At 36.7% G+C, this 26756-nt stretch overlaps 1 protein-coding gene across 5 annotated transcripts in view; it reads right to left on the bottom strand.

Annotated features, from left to right (window-relative positions):
- B3GALT1 (beta-1,3-galactosyltransferase 1) overlaps positions 1-26756 on the bottom strand; it is a 188759-nt gene that overhangs the window by 42956 nt on the left and 119047 nt on the right. For 3 of the 5 annotated variants that reach the window (XM_071562598.1, XM_071562600.1, XM_071562601.1), the window contains exons 3-4: positions 14624-14728; positions 14431-14475 (exon numbers count right to left, since the gene is read on the bottom strand). The gene's annotated coding sequence lies outside the window, so the exon portion shown is untranslated. The remainder of the gene's footprint in view (positions 1-14430; positions 14476-14623; positions 14729-26756) is intronic. The other 2 variants (XM_071562599.1, XM_071562602.1) reach the window with 1 other exon arrangement.

The raw sequence follows: 26756 nt of genomic DNA, 5'->3' as shown, positions 1-26756 counted from the left end.
CTGCGCTGTAAAAGCACTCAGACAAGTACAGAGCAGTTGTCAGATCTCTCTATAGATTGTACATTTCTGTGAGCTTGTTGCAGCACACAGTTTCTTCAGACTTTCAGTCATCCATAGCAACCCAAAGCATGTTATCAAACGTTCTGTCAAATGAGTATGCAGTGATGCACAAAGCGTGTATTTTAGATTCCAGATTGTTAGGAGATTATGTAGGCTTACATGGACTAATATGAAAGTAAGCTCCTTCACATCTGTCCAGAAACTAATGTTATTTTTAAGTGACACTTTGGTATTCCTGGTGTTTTTTGGTTTTGGTTTTTTTTTTTTTTTTTTTTTTTTTTTTTGCTAGCAGAACCTTTCCTACGTTGCAGATATTTACAATGCACTTTTTAGATGATTGCAGCCACTGATAACTAGAAAATCTGAAAGGAGGTGTGTAAAGAAAATTAAGAATGTTCAGATCTGGTAGAAAAATACACAGGTTAGAATACTAGAAGTATTATGTTAAAGGAAATAGATTTAAAAGTTCATGTGCTACTCCTGAAAATGCTGCACTGTAGATATAAATTTAAAAAAAAATCAGAAGTCCATTAAAAAATTAAAAGAAGAGAGTCCTAAATGTTTAGGTCCTGTGAGAGCCAAGTTGATTTCTGTTACAGAATAGATCAAAATGCTTTTAAAATTCCTTCAAAGTGTCCTTTTTTAAGAACCTGAGAAGTTTCTTCAGTCTCAGCTTTAGTTGCAGTCCCAACTTTGACACACAGGTAGGTTCAGTAAAGGGATGTAGTCAGCTACAAATAAAGAAAATCTCAGTCTGTTGCTCTGCAGTGTGGCACCCCAAAATGCCATCATCTTCAGGCTCGTGCACTGAATTCAGCACTTCACAGTGGTGGTTGTGAGTCTGCCTTAGACTGGTAAAGTAGAAGGCAGTGCAGCAAAGGAAAGCTGCAGATCTGAGCTGTTTTAGTTTTGAGCTTTTTCACATTAAGGTACTCATCTGATTCTTTCTATTCTGAATACAAAAGAAATAAAGTAAAAGTTAGAGTTCTCTGCTCTTAGATGACAGAGCTTTTAGTCTGGAAAACTCCTCCTCATGTTCTTCCAGATCCAGGTGATATTGGGGCCAGGCCTGGATTTAGAGTCATTCCGATGCAGTTCACTTTGGAAAAGCACACTTCTGGACCAAGCATAATTCCCAGGCTGGTGGGCTGGCCCGAGCGGTGGGGCCAGGGCAGTGCACAGATCATGGAGGGCAGGAGGGTAATCCCAGAGAGCTCTGAGCACAGTGCCCTGGTGTGCCATGTGCCCCGCTGCCCTCTTGGTCATGGTACCTGCCTGCGCCCTGAGAAGCCTGTTCTTCACATTGCTGGTTCAGGTGAAAAGCTGTAAGGCTGCATTTCATGATGTAAGGAGTGGTGGAGGTGTGGGAGTAGGAAGAAAAGAAACCAGCTTGTGATTCCCATTAAAGCTGAGCTGTCTGCCAGCTGCATGCTGGATTCCTGGGCTGAGCACTGGAAATGCCACCATAGCCTGCTGTTGTTGGGTATTGAAGATTTTCTCTTAGTGGCTGAACCAGAATGCTGCTCAATGCACACACCCAAGTCATGCTTTCTCATGGCAGACACAGCTTTAGGTTCTGTTCAAGCTCATCTCACAAAGCTCTTTATTAAATAGTAAACTGAACCCTTGGTAACCAGAGTTGCCAGTGTTTGTCAGAAATACTAATCTGAAAAAGGGAGGTAGCTGCTGCTTTAACAAACGTTATCTTTCAATTAAACACTTTCTAAAAAGCTAAAACAGGAGTATATTTTGGAGATATTAACTATGCTGCAAACTTTACTGCTGATTTAGTCTATGGCCTCTGCTCTTCTTTATCTACAGAACTTAGGTGGTCTTCTATCAGTCAGTGGTTCAGTCATGTGTATGTCATTAATCATTCTCAGATGCTCCTCTGTAAAGTTGCACAGTAGGATAAATCTTAAATGTATTACTGTACAGTTTGTCAATAGACAGGGAATTCCAAGCTTTAAAAAAAATAGTATTTCTGTATTAAAATGAAGATGCATCAGAAACACTGATTTTATGATGATGAATGCTGAATGAAGGCTTTAGAAGAGATAGAGATGTATGTAAGTTATGTGTTGTTACCAATTTTCTCTTGATTTTTTTCTCCCTCATAATTTCTTTCTTTGGCAGGCTCCCAGAACAGCAAGTAATCATACTAGGCTGTTGGACATATGCTGTTAAAACTGACTGTCCATAACAGTGTTTAGACAATTTATATATTCCCTAAAACTTATTTTAAAAGGCCTTTTTGTTCACCCTCTATCTTGAAAGTCAGTTCAAACAAACAATTCTGAGAGATTTTGATTTACTGTTGTGAGTGATTGCTTTAAGTGTGCTGGCACTTTCATAGTAAGATGAAAAACTCTTATGTTTTTTCAACCCTACCTGGGATTTCAGATACATAAGGCAGATTGTCCTTTTGCTGTGCAAAGGCTTGTCTGATATTCCCAATGACATTTAGGTATGGTTGAATATTTTGTTGGTTATTTTTTGGGCTAAGCATTACTAAATACAAAGTCTGAGTGTATTGCAAACCACTTGTTCGTTCATTCTTATCTGTAAAAGTATCTGTCATTCCATAATTTCATTCCGTTCAAATAATCAGCAGTTATGTACCTGAATGGGACTATAGAATACTTAGAAGCTATGAATGCTACAGCTTTGTTAGTAATAGGATTACTAAGATTTTGAGGTTTTTGTCCATCTATTGTTCTATAGAAAACAACAGAGTTGACAAATTTGAGGAATGGTGCATCAGTGCTAAAATATTTGCACTGAGAAAACACCAAAGTAAGTTTACAAATATTTTGTATTCATTAAGAAAAAAGGTATGTAGGTATATATTAAGACTGCATATATACGAATACAATACCATTAATCAGTCACCAGGCAATACTGCCTCTCCATCCTTTTATTCAGAAATGAATGTTGTGTGCAGCTACCACAAATGTAATCACTTTTATCTCACTGAAAATTTTCTTTTCGGAATAAATATTTCAGTAAGGAGTTCTCTTTGTTAATGTGTGCAACATGTATTTTTCTTAGAATGATTTGGCTTTGATTTAAAATTTTTTGTACAGAATATTCTGTTCTAAGTTCAAAATTACATCTTACAGTAGAAAATGAGCTTTTTTATTCATTTTAAAATTCAGTCCTCTGCATGAAAATAATAAGTGCTCAAACTAAACATTTGGAATAGCTTGAATTCTGACTTTTTCAAAATAGAAATACACTAGGTTGCATTTTATTTAGGACAAGATTTTCAGTTTCTCAAAATAAACAACAGTTGCCTACCCAGTTCTATTTTATACTGAACTGCTCCCAGCTATACATAACCATTAGTGAAAGAGACTTCTAGAAAATTAAAGTCTGACTTTGGGTCTTATTTTGAGGTGACTAGTATGAAAAATTCAGAACAGCTCAGTTGCATAGTACTGTGGTTGTTGCTATCTTGAGTGGTGCTCCAGGCATCTAAAAAATGAGATCCTCACTTTTGCTTTTAATTACCATCAGTGATCTTTTAAAATGTGGGTTTAATGGTACAATGAGTCCTGCAGTTGCTCCAAGACTGAGATATTACTGGGGACATCTTTATCTGGTTCAGTGAACCCAACAGATGCCCTTTACCTCTACTTTTTCTACAACTTGAACTGAAATATGCCTTTGCTTTAGTTGAAGCCTTAGCCCTTCTTATGCTTCAGTACAAGTGTTGGTTACACAAATATTTGCTTGAGGAAGTTTTACTTTGTGCACAGTTTGATGTGAGCCGTCTTTTCTTTCCACCCCAGTACATATATATCGTTATGTTACATGACAGAACGTCCAATTCCTTTTTAACTGTACAGTGATTGTTTCAGATTAGCCATAGATGTGGTTCTGAGGTTTTAGGTGCTCTTGGATTGGGAAGTAAAAGTCTATTTCCTCACCTTTTACCAGAGTCTTTCTAACTTTGACAAAGCTAGATAGTTATTAGCCTTTGAATGCTATAGTTAGAGACACACAGCTTCATATTTATGTGAACTCTCAGACAACTGTTAACCTGGAACTAATCTAGTATCAAAGCTTTCCACTTATCAGAAGTTTTTCTGAGGTACTCTGAATCTTCTGCAGAGTTGGCAGTTGTGTGATGTTATGGCGATGTCCAGGAAAGTCCGTGGTTATCAGTTTCAGCATAAGCATTTATATAAACACTCAGGGTATCTCTTATCTTGGCATGCATAATTCCTCATGGTACACACTTCAGACCTGTGAAAAAAATCCTCACTGATGGAAAAGCACGATTCTAATCAAGCCAATTTATTCTTTGCATGTTGTTGGAAATATCTTGAATTATTCTCTAAAAAGTAAAATTTTTATGTATATATTTGCAAGGATCTGAGAAATATTAGCCATACGTTGATAGCAGGAGAGAATAGTGAGTTGTGTTGGATTTTTTAATTGTTATTTTTAAATTCCAAGTAAATAGCTGGATTTGTAATAATAGCAAAAACAGTACTGATATCTTAAGAGGGTCATAAAGATCTTTGAAATTCTTAGATTCAATTAAGTGGCTTTATTTAAGTAAAAGCTAAGAAGAGAAACAATAAAGGTAAGTCAGGATCTTACAGTGGACTGTAAAATGCTACAAAACTCCAGAAAGAACACGGCCCAAATTGAAACCAAATGAAGTCAGTAGGAATCTTGTACAGCCTAATGCTCAGCTACTGCAGGTATGAAACCCACACATGAAGAAGAGAGTGTAACAATATTTCATGGGTTTTTTTCTTGTATCCCAGAGTGTCCTAATACACATTTTTATTGTGTTTATAGTGTCTTTTGGCTATGCAGTATTAGCAATTGTCCATAGCCTTTTACTACTCCTTCCTTTCTCATTTATGCTCTATAACTCAAATATGCCACTCATTTCTCTTGACAATCTCAATTTATAGTTGAGCCAGAGTTTGTGAGCTGTAACTAGTCATGGTTCTCAACTACTGCTTGTGTGTGAAACCAAATTGTACTTTTCATGGACTTCTTAAGGATTTTAGAAGAGACATTTGTCTAACTCCATGTAACACGGTGGACCATAATTCAGTCTTGACCAGCTACCCTGTAACTTCACTATGCCTTTGTCATGTTTGCTAAGTCAACTAAGTCTTTTTGAAATACCTTCTGCATTCTTTAACAGTGAACCAAATGTCTTTGTGGTGCACCAGAGCAGATTTTTGGCTAATGAAATTTCTAATCTGTGTGCATTTAGATAAGAGTAGAAAATGCTCAAATTCAAGCCCATTGAGTAACCTAAACATCCAGTCACTTGCATGTTGGTACCTCTTACCTTATTCTTTCATTCTTTTGAATGTTACGATCCCCCTGAAAGACACACAAAACATTGAAGTTCTGTGTGGTTTACATTTTAATAGAATAGATGCATAATGGCTGGTTCTTAGCACCTTGATTGACATAATTCTAACATGCAGTGGGCAAAGTTTGGTCCTTGGAACCATCCATCTGATTTGCACGAGCTACTTACACACTAATATGGAGCTAGAGGTGCAAGAAATGTGCTATGTGATGACATAATAGAGAGCTCCAGGTGGCCTCCTTAGACAGACAGAGCTTTCATATTAGTACCTTGATAATACCTACATATGGAATGAAAAGACTTTTTCTCCAATAATGTGTACAAACACTGTCATGGATATTTTGTTATTTTTAATTGCATACACATGCAGTAAAATGAAAACTAATATTGACATAGCTTTGAAGTAAATGAAAAGATTATTATTATCATTGCAAGTATTGACTAGTGTGCATTTAAGTAACTTGCAGATTACTTTCCTCTGAATTATAATTCTTGTTGGTTTATGTTCCTTTAGATTTACCAAGAAATTTCCCTCATCTCTTTTCCTGTCTGTTTGCAAAACAGAAATATACCTAAATATAAAAACACCTTTTCCTGTAAGCACAACGAAGCATCTGCCAGAAGCTCGCCTGAGGTAGGACATGTGCATTATGGTTAACCACAAAGTTATCAAGCTATTTTTAATCAATACTTTTATTCTGACCCACTGTTCCATTAGTGACTTGTGTGATACTAACCCAACTTTTTGGGTCAAGGAGTCTGTGCAGACCTTAAGGTTTCAAATACATTTCTGAACAATTAACTATCTATGCAAAACAGGAATATTGGCTCTATAGAGACATGAAGTATCATTGTAAATTTAAAGTTACTAGTTAATAGCAAAAAAAAATATTATAACAAGGTACTCAGGCAAATCAAGAAAGATGAAAGATGTTAAATGCTTCCCATTCCTAATCTCCCTGCTCACAAAGGTGTCTCAGCAGTGCCTTCAGCATGTTCAGTCACTGTAGTGGGAAATGCTTTTTTTTTCCTTGCCTATCATGCCCTGATGCAGCTTTAATTCCATAGTTATATTCTGTCCCTTTAAAGCTAGTAAGTCAGATTCTGTTTTCTTCAGCAGTATTAGACGTGGGATATGAGCTTAAGACCTTCCATATATTGGCAAGAAGGGCTCACATGGTCCAATGTTTTAGCTTGGTAGATTCAGTGCTTTGAAGAGATTGAAACAGCATAATTGTCATAGCAAACTGGGAATAAGCAAGGTTTGTGGTCTGAGTGTTACTTAATTATTAATTAAAAGGAGCTTGAAACTGAGGGTATAATTGGTGAATGCTAGTGCCCCTCTTTGGCCACTGATTAGCTTCCTAGTAAGATGATCTAGCACAGGAACTGGGAAAACTGCCTTTACCTGATGCATTTTATGGTCCTTTTGTCAAGATTAAAGAGATAAGATAGGCAAATCCTCAGGCAACTGAACAGGGGGAGTTTTTTAGATTGCCAGTGAAAGATGAAGTGGATAAGTTTGATCCCCCATGAGGTAGTGTCTGTTCTGTAAGCAAACAAAAACCTCTGATCAACAGATGTTTGCTTGGACATTTTCCCCAAAAGTTGTTTTCATATATGAAAATCCAAAAGGTTTGAATGTGTTTTGTAACTCGGCAACCAGAAGATGTGCAGGCACAGTCAGAGAAATGCTGATCCTACATTTCATTAACCTGTATGTCCCCTTTAATGTAGAGGACACAGTTATGCTGTGTTGTATCTTTTATAGGGATATCAGGGTGCTGATTTTTACAACATGGAAAGAAGAAATAGAAGAGTCAGCAGGACAGGAACCTTTCTCTGTTAGTAGACAAAATAATAAAATCCACTTTAGAATTACCACTTTCCAGCACCGGTAATTCCAACAAAGGTATAAAAGTGCTGTTGAGCAGCTCATACATGAATAGAAAGGAATAACAATTGGTTGACATATTCCTAGCATTTTTAAAAATTTCATCTGTTTTCTAAGTGTAGTCTAAATTTGGAACTTTTTGAAAGCTGCTTGTAAGTGGTGTATACACTTATCCTATTACTCATAATAGGATTAATGAGTGTGCCTCCTGTATGAAGCTTTGAAAATATATCCCTTAGGTCCCAAGCTTCTTTTTTTTTCTGAATTGATTGTCAAGATAATCCACATATATGCAAGAAATTATATATCTCATTATGAGCCTGAATTTTGCTCTGTGTTTATCATTAGTAAGTATTGTTTCTATACTTAGGGCTATTCTAGCAAAACAGTGACAGTGAGTAATATGTTCAAATGATGCTTTTAATGATAATCTGTTCTGTTCAGGCAAGACGTTTTGGATGAAAGAATTAAAGCTATCTTTATTAAAAATCATAAATTCATTCATGTGCAATTTCAAAACCAAATAGACAAATTAATGTATTATGAAGATCAAAGTAATTGAAATAGATGTACTAGAGAATTATAAAAGCTGCAAACAGCTTTCTTAGCTCATGGCTGCTGCTTTTTTTTATAAACTGAGCAGACACTGATGTGAAAGACAGACAGGTGGTTCAGTTTAAAGACCCAAAGTTGTCTTGAAGGCAGGTTCAGTTTCAGAAGTATCACTGGTATTCCTATAGAACTAAACTTTTGCAAAGGCAAGGTTTTCTTTCTATTTGAAGTAAAAATGGGCTAGAATTGCTAAGAACAAAGCTTAAGAGCTATTAATGAAAAAGAAACAACAGACTCCTAATAACGTCATATACTTTTCTTGTCAAGGTGTATTTGAAGTCCACTTCAGCATCTTCAGAGGCAAAGTGCTTATGTCTGCCAACAGTTTTCAAGCTGGGATGGAGCTTAAATGGTTGAATTTGAGCTGTTTGTTTTTTTATAATTTATTTCTATACTGACATTGTGCCAGATGTGTTATCTGGTCAGCTTGCCTGGTTTGCCTCTGAAAAAGTAACGTGTATATAATATTATTTTACACCTGCAGGATTATTTGGGGCTTTTTCACTAGCATATTTCACTCTCCAAAGATTTAAATCTGTTTTGTGAGGTGTTTTTTACTCCAGGAGAAAAAATAAATTGACAAAAGCACAAAACATTTGCTACCTCTCTCTTAAAGACTTTTCACTTCAGTATTTTAATCATTCATCAAATGATTTTTCTCTGCAAAATTCTGTTTTAAAAAAAGACAGGCTGGCCATCTGCAAAGATAAATTCCAGAGGTCTTATATTGGTTTAATGAAAATATGAAAAACTATTTTAATTTTGCAATCAATAATACAGTATTGATCTTTCCCTGAGCTTAACTCTTGATGTATTAGCAAAATCTAAGATTATATCTCTAATGTAGTTCTAATAGAAAAATGGGGTTTGATCTATGCAAAATGTTTGTCATTTATTAATACAGCACTTACTGTTAACTGCTTAAGTTCAAGAACAGAATAAATTTATTTTTGTGCCTATTTTTCTGATGTTCCAGAACAGCCTTAGACACAAAATTAGCATGATCTTATGAAAATAGTTAGGGAATCAAGAAACATTTTGCAAAATATCTTATTTCATACAGGTACATATTTCAGAGACAAAAGTACAAAACTCAACTTCATATGAAAGTCAGTGGGAGTTCAGACCTACTTAGGCTTATGCAATCTTAACCATTGTATTTCTGTGTCAAAATATGTAATGCAATTTATTTTTTAATTTGGGTTTGTTCTGCATATGAGATATTATTAAGAGGATTTTTATCTTACATGTGAGTCTAAACCAGTCTTGTTTTATCAGTGCAGTGGATTAGCTTATGTCTTCTAGGACGTGATTTAAAGTAAGAGTTTCTGCTTCTGTGCATGCCTTTTTGGGTTTTTTTGTCCTTTTTGTTGTAACAAGCACAACTAATACTCCTGGCTACAGAAATGGATTTCCATAAACGTGTAAATAAAGACCAGTTAGATGACATCGTCTGTAGGAATGAAATAGAGGCAGAAGTGTAAATGTATTAGACAGATGATACAGTCCAGACCTCTTCCATTCATGGTACCTTTTCTCTGCACAAACTTGCCAAACACAAATATTTTGTGACATTATGGAAGCCTAACCTTTTAGTTCTAGGTCTTAGTAAATGGATTGAGTTTTCTGTCAGTAAGTGAAGAAAAAAGATGTACAAAAAAGACAATAGAGGCATATATAGCTATTTTGCTACTCAATCTAATAACTGAGCATTTTGTGTCCGTTGTGGGCTAGCCCTGGTAGGCAGCTATTGATCCATTTTGAGGAAAGCGGGGAGTCATGGTGCATTAAAAATTACTTGGGAAGACAAACACTGTTACTCAGACCATCCCTCCTCCCTTCTTCTTTCTCCCAGCCTTATTGATGAGCTTGCTGTAATATGGTATAGAATATCTGCTGGTCATTTAGGGTCAGTTCTCCTGGCTATGCCCCCTCCCAACTCCTTGAGCACCCTCAGCCTACTCAGTGGTGGGGCCACGAGAAACAGAGGTGGCCTTGATGCTGTCAACACTGTTCCAGCTACAAGTTCAAAGCACAGCACCATACAAACTGCTGGGAAGAAAACTAGCTCTGTCCCAGCCAAAACCTGTTACAGTGTCTGAAAGGAAGGAACAAAGTCAACAGGCAAAGAGTTAATCCAATAAATAGAAAATGGGCAGCTGTACTAGCTAGACTGGAAGAGGACAAAGTTCTTGTGTGAGCTACTGAGCAGTTGTGCCTGACCTGTAAGTGCTTTGGCACAAAATAATGAAAGTAACAGACTGGCCTTAGCATGGTGTATTTTGTTGTATATCGACTGGTTATCATGGAGGAATATGAAGGCTTGACATTACTGAGGACTGGGCCTATATATATTTCTGTCTCACACACTTCTGCAGTTCTCCTGTAACACATGACAGTATTCAGTGCTCATTTTTGTATGGATGGATGTCAGTGTTGTTTAAACTATAAATGAAACAAGAAAATGGGATTTCTTTCTATGATGCTTGAGTAAAGTGAAATTTCACCTCTTTGCTTTGCAATGGAGACATCACCATTATGTTTAGCTGAAGATCAGTGCCGTTTGTTTTTGTCTGCATGGCAAACTGAAGAGCAATCTCATGCCAGACCTGTGGCTCTCTGCAGAGAGCTAACGATGCTTATGCATACATAATGAACTGTAATTTTAGGATAGCTCTTCACGTTGCCATCATGAAAACTGTATTGGGTTTGTTCTTCAATACACTGATTGCAACAGATTGTTCAGTAGCAGAGGCACAGCTGAGCTATACTGCCATGCTCAGGGCATCAGAACTGCTCATGACTTTATTTGAGAAAGTAAAAAATGTCTTACTGATAATGCTAAACTTGATGATACAGAAGCTGGGAAGGGAGAAAACAAAAATATATATCCCTCCGATGATGGATAAATCCTACTTATTTGCCTGTCTTTCAAGAGGCTATGTAAACACATTGGCAGCATTGTCTATTTTTTCTTTGAATTATTGCAGATAGTTGGTTTCTCACGTTTCTTGCCTTGAGGATTCTCCTCTTTTTCTTTGCCATATTCCTCAAATCATCATTCACACAATTTGCTTTATGTAATCCCTGTACTATTCTTGCTTCCAAGATGCCATTCAGTTGAATTTGAACAGGGAATTTTGCTTTTGGTAAGGTAGGCTAAGATTGTTTCAGTTTGTTTCCTTTTTGACACCCTCCCTCTCCAAAGTTTCTATGTTTTTGAAGTCAGCCTTCTGGAAGACCATGAAACAACACAGACAATCATAACTTTGTGCTAATAAAGGAGTTATTTGTCAGTGAATTAAGATTCTTAAGTAAAGTTTTCAGGTAATTAAATACAAAAAATACTAAAAACTGCAACAGGCTCTGCTATTTTGATGTTAAATTCCATTTATTTGACACTACACCTTCAGCTTTCAGTATTATGCAGATTTTCTGCATTAACAGTAAAATCTGAAAATCAAGAATGAATGAAAAGCATGTTCCAATCAGTTAACTATGGAAAAATAAAATCCTGTAGTTTAGTACCTGTCTACAAACCAAAAGTCACTGAATAAATTTTCAGGCTGTGATCTCATAGTCTTGAGTAGGTGGAAATAAAATAGTTTCTTCTGTAACTATTTAAATGCATTCTTTGTGATCTAACTGCTTTTGCTTTAAATAGTTACCCGTGTTCCTCATGCCCAATACATCCACTCAGACTGCCTTACACAGTTCATTTTGCCCTCACTTTAGCATAGACCAAAGTGATATTGCTGCTGTGCTCTGAATCAGAAGTTCCAACTAAGAATGTGTAATTTACTTAAAACACAGGTGAATGGTATTTAGGTTAGTGTCCAGCTGGTGCGAAATAAGTGTCTGAAGGCACAGACTAGGACTGGTCTAGGCTGCAAGTGCTGCCTCCTGTGCCACTGAGTGTTCCCTGTATTTGTGCAAATACTTTGCATGGCAGGGTATATAGTGCACAGCAAACAGGGAGCATGTGCACTGGGTTGTGTATTCCACCCTATGCTGTGCTTTTTTGCACACTGATACATAGTCAGTTGCTTTGGTTTATTTTTATCACAGAAAATGTGTATGATAAGACTGAAGGGATAGAGAATAGTCCCTTTTAAGGTGAGGGGTGGGACAAAGGGATAAGGCTTAATGGCTGCTACAGACTGGCAAAATGTTGTATGTAAATTAATGCATTTTGCCTTTTTCTGTGGACAGATGGTAGGTTAAGGCAAACCTAAAGGTATTTCCTCCCATTATAATTTAGTAAAGCAGCATAGCAAATTGTCAGTTTGTACACTGTTCTAATGGGACACATTTTTTGACTGCTGGGTTTGCTGCGTGGTGCTAAAACGATGTGAATTACAGCTTGGTGCTGTGTTCTGGACAATCAATGTTTACAAGTGTCTGCAATCACACAGATCGGATTCCTGAGTGACTCTGCCTATGAAGGATAATCATTTCAGGCATCTTAATCTCCCTTCCGTTAGTGCAGATGTCTAAAAATAAAGGCCACAGTTGTGCTTAACTTTGTGAAATCCATCATGCAACTTTTAACTTGTCTGACTTGTGTCTCTGTCCAGCCATCTCCCCCTCCCATTTCCCAAGGAAAATAACTTTCCTGACTCACGTCCATTTCAGTCCTCTAATAATTCTCTCCCACTCTGAATAGCTGAAGTGTCTTCTGTTTTGTCCTTTGACAGTCTCCTTTTGCCAATATATAAAGAGGTTGCTATTTGCTCTAAGAAACAGCTTGATACGCATTTCTGCAGTAAGTCTGGGAAACATTACTGTCCCAAACCAGCAGCTGAGGTACCCTTTGAAACTGAAAAACCTGAACACCCTCCTTGACAGAACTGACTCAGCATATCAATTTGAAATTTCAACCTCACTGCTCAGCCCCATATTGTGTCAGTTTTGGGGTTTAAAATTTAGTCTAGGATCATACTTGTTTCTGAAGTTTTATATTAAAAGAAAATTTATATCAAATTCCTGGAAAGGCATGGATTAGGTAACTAAGCACTCCCTAAGCCTCTCATTTTTTGATTATCAATAAGAAAGCAATATGAGCAGCTGCTGACTTGCTGATCTGTCTTCACTTAAAAGTCAGAGCTCAGGCATTAATTTAGAGGACTGAATACATTTTTTCACTAGAGTCTTTAGAGTTCTGCCATTCACAGTTAATGCTGATACTCTGCAGGGCAGGAAATATTACAAGCAAAAGAATGAATCAACACTGTTCTGCTTTTAATGGGGTTAGTGGAAGTTTAACCATTGCTTGTAAAAGGAGGAAGATTAGACCAAAATGATGTATCTTAGATACGTATTTGTATGATATAGATTTACTCACACCGTTTTGAGTATACTTAAAAAAGACAGCCTGTTATTTCCTAGGGCACTGTCTTGTTTTTAGTATCTCCATAATTAGTTTCTATTTATGGAGCAGATCAAGATAAGTAGCTAGTAGATGTCTAAAAGATACATGTTTTCACATCCAAGAGTTTTCTTCCTTTAGCTTTATGCAAATATTAATGCTTTTTAAAGGACTACAAGAGGCATATAGACTTTCATTTTTCTGTGTGATTAATACCACCCATTTTTTTTGCTTTCATTTGTAAGTGCTTCAAACTTGGCCACAGAAGGGAAAAATGGGCCTTTATGTATTTAAAGATGCATAAAGATTAAGAGAATCGCAATCTTCATTTTTCAGTCATCTACATCACAGTAATGGCTCTGTAATATGAAAGTTCTGTTTTACAAAGTGCTGTAACCACCACTTGTTTCCATTTTTCATCTTGGAAAAACCTTTTATTTTCAACTTAAGTTCTCACTACATATTTTTAAGTTTCCTTTTATTATAGACAGTTCTATATCTCAAGAGGTTAGGTAACTTACTGCTTTTGACTAAATTAAATTCTTTCAGGCAGTTATGCTACTGCAATTTTAGTAAAGTAATGTATTGAATCAAAAAAAAAAAGCGTGATAAGTAGAGTTACTATCAGCCTAATCACAAAGTTGTGTTCTTAATTGCATGTTCCTGTGAACTGTATTCTGCATACTGGTATTCTTGAATATTCTATTCTGTATAAATTCAGTATCAGTTAAAAGACCTTTGTAGCACAAATATAATTTCATTATTCCCTTTTAATGTGATACCAATAATGAAGTGGTAAATGCATATGCCAAAGGCATGTAGGTATTCTAGATATCGTTAGTGTAGAAATTAAAGGCACCATAAACACTGAGATGCTTAAAGAGTGAGCCTTTTTATAGAGCAACAGCAACTTCCCCTTCTCGACCTTCAAATGACCTCACCTCACCGCCCTAAAGATGAACCAATACTGGAAATAGCCTTTGGTTATAACATCTCAGAGAACAAATGGGGTTTAGTAGTGGCTTTTGTATTTGTGCTATGCAAAATTTCATAAGTAATTAATTTCAGCCTTTGTATTGTATCTTCCATTTTGGATTGTAAGGGAGGAGGGCTTGCTTAGATTTCCTTTTCCTGTTAAACACTTACATTTAGTGTAAAGAGTCAAATCCAAATCTTTAACAGGCCAAAGAACTGTTGAAAAATAAAAACAGTCAGTCAACACAGTTTAATAAAAGCTATATAATCCAACTAAATCATGTAATTGTGTGCATTTATACTGTTGTATTAGTTATAAAGATCTAAGCCAGTCTGTAAATCATACAGTCATGTAGGTACTTACCATTTTAAAAGCGGCATCAAGTGGAGTTGGTGGAAAATCCCCAAGGTGCTATCAATAATTGATTAAAACGATGAGCCTTTCAGGGAATATTTTGAAGTACACCATCTGAAATCAGAGGAAATTTACCAACAGTTGTACATTTTGTTGAAAGAAAGATTGGTCAGACATACATTAACCACAAAATCTGCGTCTGTTGCCTTCTACAGAGTAGAAGGAAAGTGCTTTATTTTGAAATGTCTTTCAGCTGGGTAACTAGGTAACTTACACTGTGCTACATGAAAGAGCTTGGATTTCATTTTGCGAGGCTGGATTCCAGTGCAATGAGTGAAGGAAACAGATGGAGTAAGAGGAGGACAGATGGGTATCAAAAAAATTACTGCCACTGTTTTGAGTACCTGTGCATTAACTGCTGTAAATCAATTTATTTTCATTTACTATAACAGCCCCAAAGTATTACAGGTTCCAAACCCACTCTATGCTGAAAGCATCTATTTGTAATCATTAATAAGAGTTCTAGATGAGCTCCATCTGAGAATAAAGTTTTCTGTGGGCAAGAATGTCACCCCAAGTCCAGTAATTTCATTCTGCTGGGGAGATTTAAACATCTCTCCTTCATTAGGGGAAGATTAGTTGGTTAGTAGTTGCTGTGCTGAACAGTTGTAAAGTTTTCTTTGTAGACAAGCTACTGAAGTGATGCAGTGAGTGCTCAGGGGCTGCTCCACCACGAAGGTTTTAAGCAGCCTGGAAAGGAGCTGAATGTGTAGAACTCAAGTAAAGGCTGAGAGTGCAGGAGGCTGCTTTCTCTCTCCTGCAGCAGCTTTGAATTGCAGGTCATGATTGGTGGGTTAGAAAATCAAACCAGTATTGCTATATATACACACCAGTAGTCCTCATTTGTGGCATGGCACAACTGCTCTGTCACATACTTGACCTTGACTTAATTTGATCATCCCTGTGGTTAAATAGGAGGTTCAGCTGTGAGCCAAATAATTTCTAACTAGCCCTCACCCCTCCAGTTACTGCTAGCTTGTTGCTGATACTGTCCATTAGAAATCAGATGGTGTTCATCCAGACAATTTCCACTCATTTTAGAATGTCTTGCAATTAGTGGACTTGCAAAATTGTAGAATGCAAATGGAAATAACCCTTGTTTTTTTAAATATTTGAGATATGAAGAAACACAGGTCAGAATATGTAATTGCTCTCTATCTTTTTGAATTTATATCAGGATGTTTTATGGCTAAAGGTACGGCATGAATTGCCATTGTATTTTGGTGCAGCAAAGGCAAAAGTATGAAAAAGTCTCTGTGACTTGAGTACCTTGGAACTGTTGACATATTTTGCGACAGTTCCTTGTACATTTTCCTACGAATAGTTTGAACTAAAAATTCACAATTTTCTATATTTTTTTCTAAACAATTTTCTAATAAAATCATGTTGTTCTTTGTAAAAAGATCTGTTAGAATTTGTCCCTAAATCTATTAAATGCAGTTTAGAGCTTAAGGTGGCAAATGTTGAAGTTATTCCCTTTGTTGGCTGTTTGTAGATGACCTCCCCAGTACTGTCTCTTCAGGGTGAGCATTGTTATGCTGGCTATTATCAGTGCTGGAGGCTGGGTTACAGTCTTCAGCCATCAGCAAATCTTGTTCAAAATACATCATCTTCTCCTCTCATCTTTAAGCAAATTTCTGTTGGATGGGGATGTAGCCTATGAATCAGGCAAATAATTCAGAATGGGTATGATGGGATAAATAGGAAGCAAAATGGTTTGCCTTGGTTTCATAACTGAAGTAGAAGAGAAATAATTGGTCAGTTTCCTTGAACTAGGAAATATTTGCAATCTGAATCCATTTGCAGAATGGCCCTATTTACGCAGATGCAAATAGTTTTTAATTAGAATTTTTTGAGTTGCAGAAACATAAAGGTAGTTGCAATTATTTTTTTTTTTCACTGGGGCTTCTTAGAAAATTCTGTCTGTCCACAGTAATTGAGATGCTTCTGCTCCCTCACAAATCACTCCTTTTTCAGTCTGAGTTTGGAATAAATGAAATGTGAAATATTTTCTTTAAGCAGGTATGAGATAAACTGTAAACTACACAGCACTCTTAAACGATTGATCTGAAGGAGACAGTTTAAAATCTTGACCCAGGTCAATACAGTGAGAAAATATTTCTGATTTTTATAGTTTAAAAATGAAAAGTAATGATAACTTAATAATTTTAAAAGCATTGGATTGATTTGGAAATTAGACTGGAATTTACTATTGACTGCTATAACTCTTTTGAAAGCAAACAACCTTGCAACACACAAAGTAGTGACTCTTAAATCCCTATTAAAAGTAATGGCCACTAATAAGTCTGCCGTAATAGATATCCCTTTAGCCCATTGAAATCTGGTAGCGTGTAGTGTCCAGGAGCATTCTGAATAATACTGTGGAAGAGCAGGGTGATTATTTTGGTCTATATAAATTAGACTTCAAGAGTCCAGGGAAAGGGAAAAGGCCATGCTGCTGTCAATACTTCTCAGCAGTAAGTTTAAGTGATGTGCAATTTCATTTATATATTTGATTTGTATTCAGCACAGGCTGATTGCCCTTTCTCAAACTGTCTGATCACATTTAATTCCCTGCAGGAATGCTTTTAGAAAAGACAACAATCTTATATGATGCTCTTGCTGATGACTAAATTTGGGGCTTCTTGCCCTGATGTGTAGAGAGAAGGAATGTGTATGCACTACAGAGAAGAGGGCTCTCTGCAAAAGATCTCTGGGCAGTCCCCAGCTATAACATGCTGAAGACTGGCTATCCAAGGACTAAGGCTGATCTAATTTGCAGCAAAGAAACAACCTCTAACGTGGTCAAAGCTGAAGTGCTTTGTTTTGTTTCCAGCCACTACAAAAGCTGGTCTGCTGGTTTAAGTGTTTCCTTGAGCTGCCATCCCCGTGGGTCTGGTTATGCTGTTCTGCTCAGAGAGAGTCCATAGGCGTTAGCTTATTGAGGTAAGAGAAGGGGACTGTGAAACAGCTGTGGGGCACACATGTCAAAAGAAAGGTCACAGTCTTCTTAAAAGTACAAATGGGAATAACTGCCCAGTGCATTTGCTGCTTTTGGAGCATCTGTTACCAAAGAGTTGTTTCTTCCTGTATTTTTGTCAGGCATCCAATCATTTGCAGATGAGTTGGGCTTCATCATCTAATCTGCCAGTTGAAATGAATGTATTTTGTTCTCCATGTATATGTAATATATATAAATTAGTCTAATGGACTAGTTAGAAAGTTCAACCAAACAGCAGATTCCATTCTGTACATAAAAATAGAATCTCACATTTAAGCTGTAGGCATCAAATTTTCAGATAATGAAAAACATTTCAAATAAATTACTTCAGTCTGGTTCTGCTTTGCTGCTTCACTGTTAAGTAGTAGATTAAAAATGAAACTTAAAACTCAATGTATTTAGTGGTTATTAAGACCATTTCTGTTGTATCTTTGGGACTCTTGCTTACTATTCTTACTTACTTATTCCAAAATACTTTAAAAGTAAAAAAGCCCCTGGCAAGCACTTTTTCTCCTGACATTGATTTTTCTTGTTGAAATTATTGGAATTGCAATCGCTTCTTTGTGAGGGGAAAGATGGAGGTATAAAGGCCTGAGGCAAGTTTTAAAATTTTCAAGGCATGGCTAAAACCAGTTTAGATCACTTGGCATGGGCTTGAGTGAATGTAGGGACAAGCTGAGAGGAGGTGGTTTGTTACAGGCAATGCAAAATAAACATAGAAAAACAGGAATATGATGAAGAAAGTGCAAATGAAGGTATAAAGAAACTTAGACTGTAGAGACAACAGTGATTATTATGTATAGCATAGCAAAAAATCCCTGAAAAACAGAGATAGTATAAAAGGGTTGGGTCTAAAATGAGAAGGGTTTTCTGAAGGTAACACTTGTCTGACTTCTTTTGTTCCAGACTCTGATTTGATGATCCTCCAAGTATTTTTTTGTTGTTGTTTTTTTTTTTTTAATTTATCACTAAATAGTCACATAAAAATTGCAGCAATTAATCAGGAAACGTGGAATGTCAAGCTTTCTGGGTGAAGACAGAAATGTAAGCACAATATCTCAAATTATTTCTTCAGGAACATTGTAGAAGAAATAGAACGGGGAGTCTGAAAATACTTTTTTGAATATTTAGCTCTAAGTCAAGTGTTAATAATTTGGACTGGTAGAAACAGCAATCAAAGCACCTTGTTGTCTTTATATGGTTGATATAGGATCACCTGTGAATTAGATAATTTTTAAAGTATCCAGTTCTGAATTTTTGACAATACTTTCTTCTCCCTCTTGACAGCCATATTAGCAGTATAACAGGTTATGTTGTTTTCCTTTGGATACTTTTAAAATTGCTGTATGTAAACTATCCTACAAGTACATAATACTGGTACATACACAAGTAAGTGGGTGTTAAACAGACAAAGTTGTGCAATGAATGTTCTGCAGAATGGCTATCATGATATATCCTCTTACGTAGCAATAGGAGAGGGATGTATAACTAAATAACTCATCAGAATGAGGAAGCTTATGTTCAAGGCACATTCATTTTCCACAGTCCCCCTTTTTCCCCCAGATATCCAGCCTGCTAAAGAATTTATTGCTGCAAAGGGTGATGTCTGCTGTTTGACTTGTTTTATGCCGGCTGTCTTTCACAGATATTTGTGTGACCTCATTCCCTTGATGCCAATCCAAAAGGAAAGGTGCAGGATCACATGCCATTTTGTGACCTTGCATTGGAAAGTAAGTGTTCCAATGCTTGATTTTGCTGTGCATTTAATCAAGTCAGGGTAGTTCAGTAAGCTTCAGCACTAATATTTTTAAGTGAAACAGAAGCCAGTTATGACCACTGTCATAACTGCTGTACTTCAAGATAAGGTCAGGTGAACTGTTGATGAACTAGAAACCGCTGGCCACACTTAAAACTTACGTTTTTTAGAATGAAATGTGTTGTTCTTACTTTCTGCAGCTGTTTCTGTAAACCTAGAATTCAATGTCAAGTTTTAGCTTGTTTCATTTCCATTTGGAGATGTCATGTATTTCAGGAGAAATTTTATTCCTAGAATTGAGGGCCTTTTAAGCAATTTTTTTCCCTGCAAAGCTGAATGGAATTCTAAATACACCCAATTCTAAACTTAAAACATTTTTTGAAATGCTTTTATTAATATATGGACTCAGAGCTGGGAAAAAACCCCAAGATCTTAAGCAAATTCAAACTCATCTAATAGAGTACTGGGTATGCGTTTGCTTGTATATGGCAATGTAAGGCTAATAAATCCATCTATGAATATCAATTTCTTTTGTAATGACTGCTTTAGATTGTAAGTGGGGCATCCGTATGTTGCCTGAGATGAAGTGGTTGCTTTGTCAATAGCAGCAGTGCAATTTCGACTTCTTTCTTAAACAGCTGTTCATTGCAAAGTTCACGCCACCCTCAAACTGAAGCTCTACTGTGTTTAGATTAAATAATGACCAGGGTTTAGTCCTGCAGCCCATAATTATTTGAGTTATTTTTTCTTTGTGCTGAAATCAGCAGAACTTATCACAGGTCAGGGACTCAGAACTGGCTTCTTGTATTTGTTGAGCAATGTAATTCCATGCCAGCTTGACTTCTAATTATGTTCCTGACATCTCTCTAAGTTTCCATCTATTTTATACAGAGTGACAAAGGCCGAGTATATTTTAAACAGAGGCTTATCAAAATATTTTACTGTCTCATTAAAACTTTTGGCCAGTTTGATCTACAATTCATCTTTTTCAAATGCATTTCCATTTTTCCTATTTTGACTACACATGCAGAATTTAGAGGAGATGTTACTTTATAAAGTGTCTGCTTTTGTTACAGTCATTTTATACCTATTTCATCATTATTGCATGAGATTTGTATTGAGTATATAATGGAGTTTGCTGCCTGCTCTATATTCAATCAAAACATGAATTCTCTGCCATAGCACTTCCATAAAAAGAAAAAAAGAAAGCACTTAAACAGGATAAGGGTTTTTTTAGCATGGTGTGCCAATGTGAAACATCATACTTGTGGATGCAGGTTTGAATCCCCTACAGTCTGGCAGTGCCTTACATTTCTTAAATAGCTGAACAGTATTTGGTTGTTTATGTGAAGGGTTTCAGGACTTCTGCTGCAGTCCATAACACAAAAGCTTCTGGCACTGTTAAGACCCTTATTATGCTGGCTGGAAGTTCCAAGGCAGAACAGGCAGGGTGTCAAAATTGCCACAACACATGTGAAATCCTGGCTGCTCTGACTTCAGTTGGAGTTCGGCCACAGATGACAGTGGGCCAAAGCTTTTATCCAGATGTAGTCCTCCCTTGCTGATAATCCTTGTGTATGCCCCAAGGAAGACCTTGCTTCTTTGCTGCCACCCAGACTGTGTCTGGCTGTGCAGAGAAGATGCAAGTCTCTCAGGGTGTCACACTGCTTTTCACAAGCACAGCACTTCTGGGAAGGAAATCAGGACAGAGCAGAAATAAACCCCTAAATGTGGACACATGCCGTTTTGCTGCTCATGTCCTGGGTCATTCCCAGAAAAATGGATGAAGCCGTCGGAACTGAGCAGGATTAGCTTCTTGAGACTGAGTGGAGGGAGCCACCAGTGGCTGCAGTCAGTGCATCTCCCAGCCCCTGCTTCTGCATTTGCAGATTATTCATTTAGTGGCAGATGTTTAGTACGTGAAAGAACAGTATTTTCTTTAATTCAGTCCTACTTACCCCATGCAGACCGAGTTTTCCATGTAAATGAGATCTAGTGAGCAATTCTCCGAGACACTTCATAAATTTGTGTGTTAAATGACAGCAGCAAATGGGAAGTGTTTGATCCTTTTTTTTGTTATGCGGAAGATGTGAGGTGCAGAGCATCAGAATTTGCATTTAGTTGGTGCTGGTTGAAAGAAGAAAGAGCCTCAAGTTGTGTTGGGGGAGGTTTAGGTTGGATATAAAGAAAAATTGCTTCACAGAAAGGGTTATCCAGCCCTGGAACAGGCTGCCCAATGAAGTGGTTGAGTTACCATCCATTGAGGTACTTAAAAGATGTGTAGATATGGCACTTGAGAATAAGGTTCAGTGGTAGACTTGAAAGTGTTAGGTTAATGGTTGGACTCACTGATCTTTAAGTATTTTTCTTTTCCTTTATAATTGTATAAGAAGAAAAACAGGTAAAATTAACTCCTTGTCCTTTAGGAAAATATATTTTATTATTTCTATCAGCTGAAATTGTTACCATTAGAAATATTCTTGAGTTGTCTGTTTTCCAACAAGTTCTTATTGACTTATGCCTCCAATCTAAAACATAATTTTGCTGCTTCGTGAAATTGAATCAAGAGACTTTCAAAATTCAGGATCACTTAGAGTTGTAAATAACACTCATCCTCCTATCAAGTGAAAAGTAATAAATCATTATTGCTTCACAGTGCTGAAAGTAAAAATAGTCTCTGTTACTAGTTGTGCTACTGTCTTAAGTCTTCATTTGAAAAAACTAAAAAGTAATTCAAAACAGTTTGGGGAGTTTTTTAAGAGTTAGTGTTTGCCGCCTGTCTATCTTTATACATCTCAAATGTGTGAAAAGAAATTGCTGTTGCTGCCTCTGCAGTACCAGAAATTAAATTCAAAAGTTGTTTACACAGCTAATAGTTCATTCATTTCACATTGAAGGTGGAAACTCAGTATTTGTAACTGTAATGAACTGAGAAAGCTCGTTAACTTTAAAGCCTTGCTACAGTGTATCCCATATGAAGGAGAGTTTCTGCACAGAGTACAATACACGCATCCACTGCACTCATACAAGCCTCGTGCTCACTTTACTGAAAAACAAAGTAAATAAGTAATGGTGCTACAATTAACTTTCCAGAAAATTCTCAGACTCATTCTGTTACTTCAATCTTCACAGAATCTACTTCCTTTCTACAAAGGTGGTGGCAAACCAATAGCAATTCCTTGTTGGGGAATCATAACTATTACAATGCACTCCCATTTTTGAGTGTGAATGTGAAAGTCTGCTGGATGAGCATTATTTTAGATTTATCTCTCAATCAGTCCCTTCAATTGCTCTTGAATCTTTGAATCCTTACAACATTCAAGCCCCTTCTAGAATTCAAATATTAATGAATAAAATAGCCTTGCATCACTCAGGACAATTTAGAATGTGCAAATATGAAAAATGTATTCTGAGAAATTGTTTTTGGATTCTGATACCTTTATAGTGTATTTTGGGAGCAGAAATTAATTGGTGCTTCTTCTGCACTTCACAAGAAATTCTGTTTGTGTTGTAGCCTTAGTTTATAGAAAAGGTTGGTCTTCAAGAGGACATCCTTTCAGGAAATAATTTCTGCTTAGGATGAGACCTCTTCTTTGGATATGTCTGTGTGTGGCTTTTGCTGTTATGTATTTTCTATTCTTCCCCCTTTTTTTTGTTTTGCCCAACACTTATCTAATTATCACTAATTCCCATCTGAGCATCCTAGATTGTATAATGATACCTTGGGCTTTCTTAGCAAGACACTGGATATTTCTTCAGAATAATTCATTGCATTTTTATGGTGATGACTAGAGGATAAAGCAGTTCCTATTCCACAATAATATAGTTCATTCTAATACCGTCTTCATACCAGTTCTGATTTCACATCTCTACTCCTTAAGCTATCTGCATCAATTTAATTTTTGTATGAAAAAGCTCTATACACATCTATCAATACAAAGCAATAAACTGACATCTTTCAACTGAATCAAATGTATTTCATACCTTTTTTTCTGGTATACTTGCTAATAAACTTCTGTCTCTTTATATCCATCGCCTGTCTGTGTTTCCCATGTCTCTCTTCCCCTTTTCTGTCAATTGGCAGAATTTTCAGCTGCAGATGAAGTGTAATACATCTTTTACATCTCTGCTGATGAGTTCATACAGGCATTGCAGACAATTTTTCTGCTATGGCATATAAAATAAACTGTCTACAGCCATGTACATTTGCTTTCACACATATAAAGTACTGCTTCTTTCAAGCAATATGTCTACATATGGGGGAAGGTTGTGAATCTCACTAAACTCTGTCTCTGCAATGAAGAAGAGGCTAAAAAACCAGAAAACCTCAATGGGCTGAGATCACTGTCAACTCAAAGCTCTCAATGGTCTAACCAGACCACTTTGTACAGAGCAGTATCTAATATATTTTGAGCGTCCATGTTATACTCATGCATGGAAATTGTCTGTTTCTAAGATTCAGATGGACATTCATGCAGACTTTTTTCAAAACACCCACAGCCAGTCCCCTGAACATAACTGGTCTACCGGGGCTGAAGATGTGTCAGCCTGACTGATAACTGCCTGGAGCAAATTGCAGTAATTGCTCTGGGACACTCAGCAGGTTGCTTTTTCTTTGGTCATACTGCATATTACTTTACCTTGTCCTTGTGGCTTCCTTACTATCCCTGCTGTTTAGCCCCCGATTCCTGCTCTTACTCGAGTTCCCACTTGCAGTACAATCCCTCTCTGAGTTTTACTCACTTAGCTACTTTACTGGCAATCCTCATATTTCTCAAGTTCTAGCATTCCATGATTTGTCCAGTTCTTGACTTAGGATCATTTTCACTAGACCTCTCATCTATTAAACAAAACAGGAGGTTGAGCAGAGACTTTGATAACAATTTCTGTATGAGGTTACACTTAACACTTCAGATTATTGCCAAATAGTCTGTTGATTCCTGTTAATGCTGTTTATTTATACAGGGTTTTTATAACTTCACGTATTTTGGCCTTAAAAATAATATTTAAGCCCTGTAAGAGCTAAAAGTGCAATTTTAATTTATAAACAAAAGAGATTAAGACTTCCTTGTAAACAGTTTTAATTGAAGAATGTGAAAACCTAAGCCAAATACCTTGGAAAATATTGTGAGATTTTTAACAGAATCACAAATTATGGTGATAGTACAGTCTGTTACTCAAACAAGTGACAGGACTTATAAATCCAAGTAAAGCGTTCTGGAGAAATAAGGCAAAAGAAGAGATACCTTGTGTGTCAGCAGAAATAGTTGAGGCATTTGTTTGAACTTTATTCTCGTTTAGCAAGATATATAACTAAAGCTGGGTCTCTGAGTTGTTTTAAAAATGTAAAGGTGTCAACATTATAAAGAGATGATGTCATAGGAGAGGATGGAGAAAAAGACAAAAAAATTCTCACGTGAGGTAAATCAACGTGCCCTCAACTGGTAACAATCAGAGCTTTAGGGGTCCTAGACTGCTTCTTGTGTATTCATCCTTTTTTATTTCCTTTTACAGATGTTAGGCAAAATCCTATGGAATTTTATCTTAAAACAATATCACTGATGTGTGCTGTAGCTATCAGCTCTTCAAAGAACCAAACAAATGAGACAGGGCTTTGAACTGCAGTGCTCACTGCTTTTCTGTTTGTAAAATAACAAAATAGTCAATGGATAAGTAAATGAAAGAACAAAATTCTGGGGCAGAAGCTCTAAACGGAGAAATGTCCTAAGTAAACAAGCAGCTCAGTTTAATCTTGTGTTCACTTCTAATGCACAGGAGTATAATCCTGTCAACAAACGGGGTGCATTTAGATAGATGAAAATAGAAAGTCTTTGTGTGCATGGGCTAAATGAAGATTTTCATATTACTGAGAGGTGCTGTGATTTTAGAATTAGAGTTGCAGGTGAAGAAGGGAGCTTCTGGCTGATTAAGTCCATGAACTGAACTAATTGTCCACCTTTTTTTGATCTTCCCACCCTGTGGGAAAAATACTTTTTCACATTATTCCATGTGTGCAGCAGTAATCTTAGTCCTGTTAAAAAGCTTAAATCTGTCTGGAACATACAATTTTGGTATATGGCTTTCATAGCCATGTGTATTTGTCACCTTTTTACACTTCTTTTTGAAACTGCAGCTATGGCAGAAGTGTAGGTCTCTGAAAGAAATGTCTTATACAATCATGTAATTTGTGTTTTTCACTCTTAAACCCATGTTTGAAAAATATCTAACCATTTTTTTTCTACTAAACTCAGCCAAATCTGAAAAAATCATAATTTCCTAAACATCCCACAGACACTTCCTGAAAACCATCGGCATGAGTAGAGGAGAGACCAAAATTACTTTCCCTGCTAAGAGAATGAAAAGAACAACTTAGTGTTGACAGGTTCTGTTTGACAGCAGTTGCTGGGCAGTTTTAATATGCACACTGAGCACCGTAGTGACACAAAGAGAGAGAGCAGGGGCAGTGGGACAGGTACAGATGTTGCTTTTGACAATATTTCTGTGATATTCCTGTGAGGCACAGGAGCATTGCCTGTTATATCAGCATATTCCTGTGAATGTTGGCCTTTCATTTTAGTTCTCTTTACTACAGTGTGGTTCTGCTGCTATTTTACTTAACAAACTACCTTGAAGGTATTGGGAAACAGCTTAAAGCACAATCTTAAATGCAAATACATTTAGCAGGCTCTATTATGCATTATTCATACTTCCCCCCAACTCCCACCCTAGTCCCTATGCAGACAAAATCAACTGGAGGAGCTGGAGAGAGTTCTTTAAAATATGGGAAAATACATGTATGTTAAGTTGAAGGCAAGAAGAACTCAACTGCAATTTCAGTTTTTAATTGCAAATCTTACTATCCCTGTCTTTGATATCAGTTGAATTCATAGCATTCTTCAATTTTACCAAAGGAGGCTATAACATAAAGTATTGCAAAGCCAGGCAGCACACAGTATATTGTATAGTATTAGCATGGATGCAGTGCTCAGGTTTATCCTCAGAAATGGACATCTGAAGGTTCTGATTCTTCATTTATCTGTGATATGAAGGTCTCATGGGCACTTCTACACAGACTTGTAACCTGTAGCACTGGAACCTGAGATCATAATCTAACAAAGAGAAAATACAAAACACCACTGATAAAAGAAGATAAAACCTTAGTTTAGGGCCTTCTTTGCTTTAATACTTGAATGCTTTGGTGACGAATTGTGCATGCGTGAGATCTAGCCTTTATTGGAGGCTTGTTTTGTGTAACAGCATGCTGGATCACTAATTGTTATTCATATTAGGTTTTTCACTTCCTATTTTTCAGAAGCTGTTTCAGT

Source organism: Pithys albifrons, chromosome 8 (assembly GCF_047495875.1).
Source record: "Pithys albifrons albifrons isolate INPA30051 chromosome 8, PitAlb_v1, whole genome shotgun sequence".
Classification (NCBI taxonomy): domain Eukaryota; kingdom Metazoa; phylum Chordata; class Aves; order Passeriformes; family Thamnophilidae; genus Pithys; species Pithys albifrons.
This window is presented reverse-complemented; position numbering and strand designations above follow the sequence as displayed.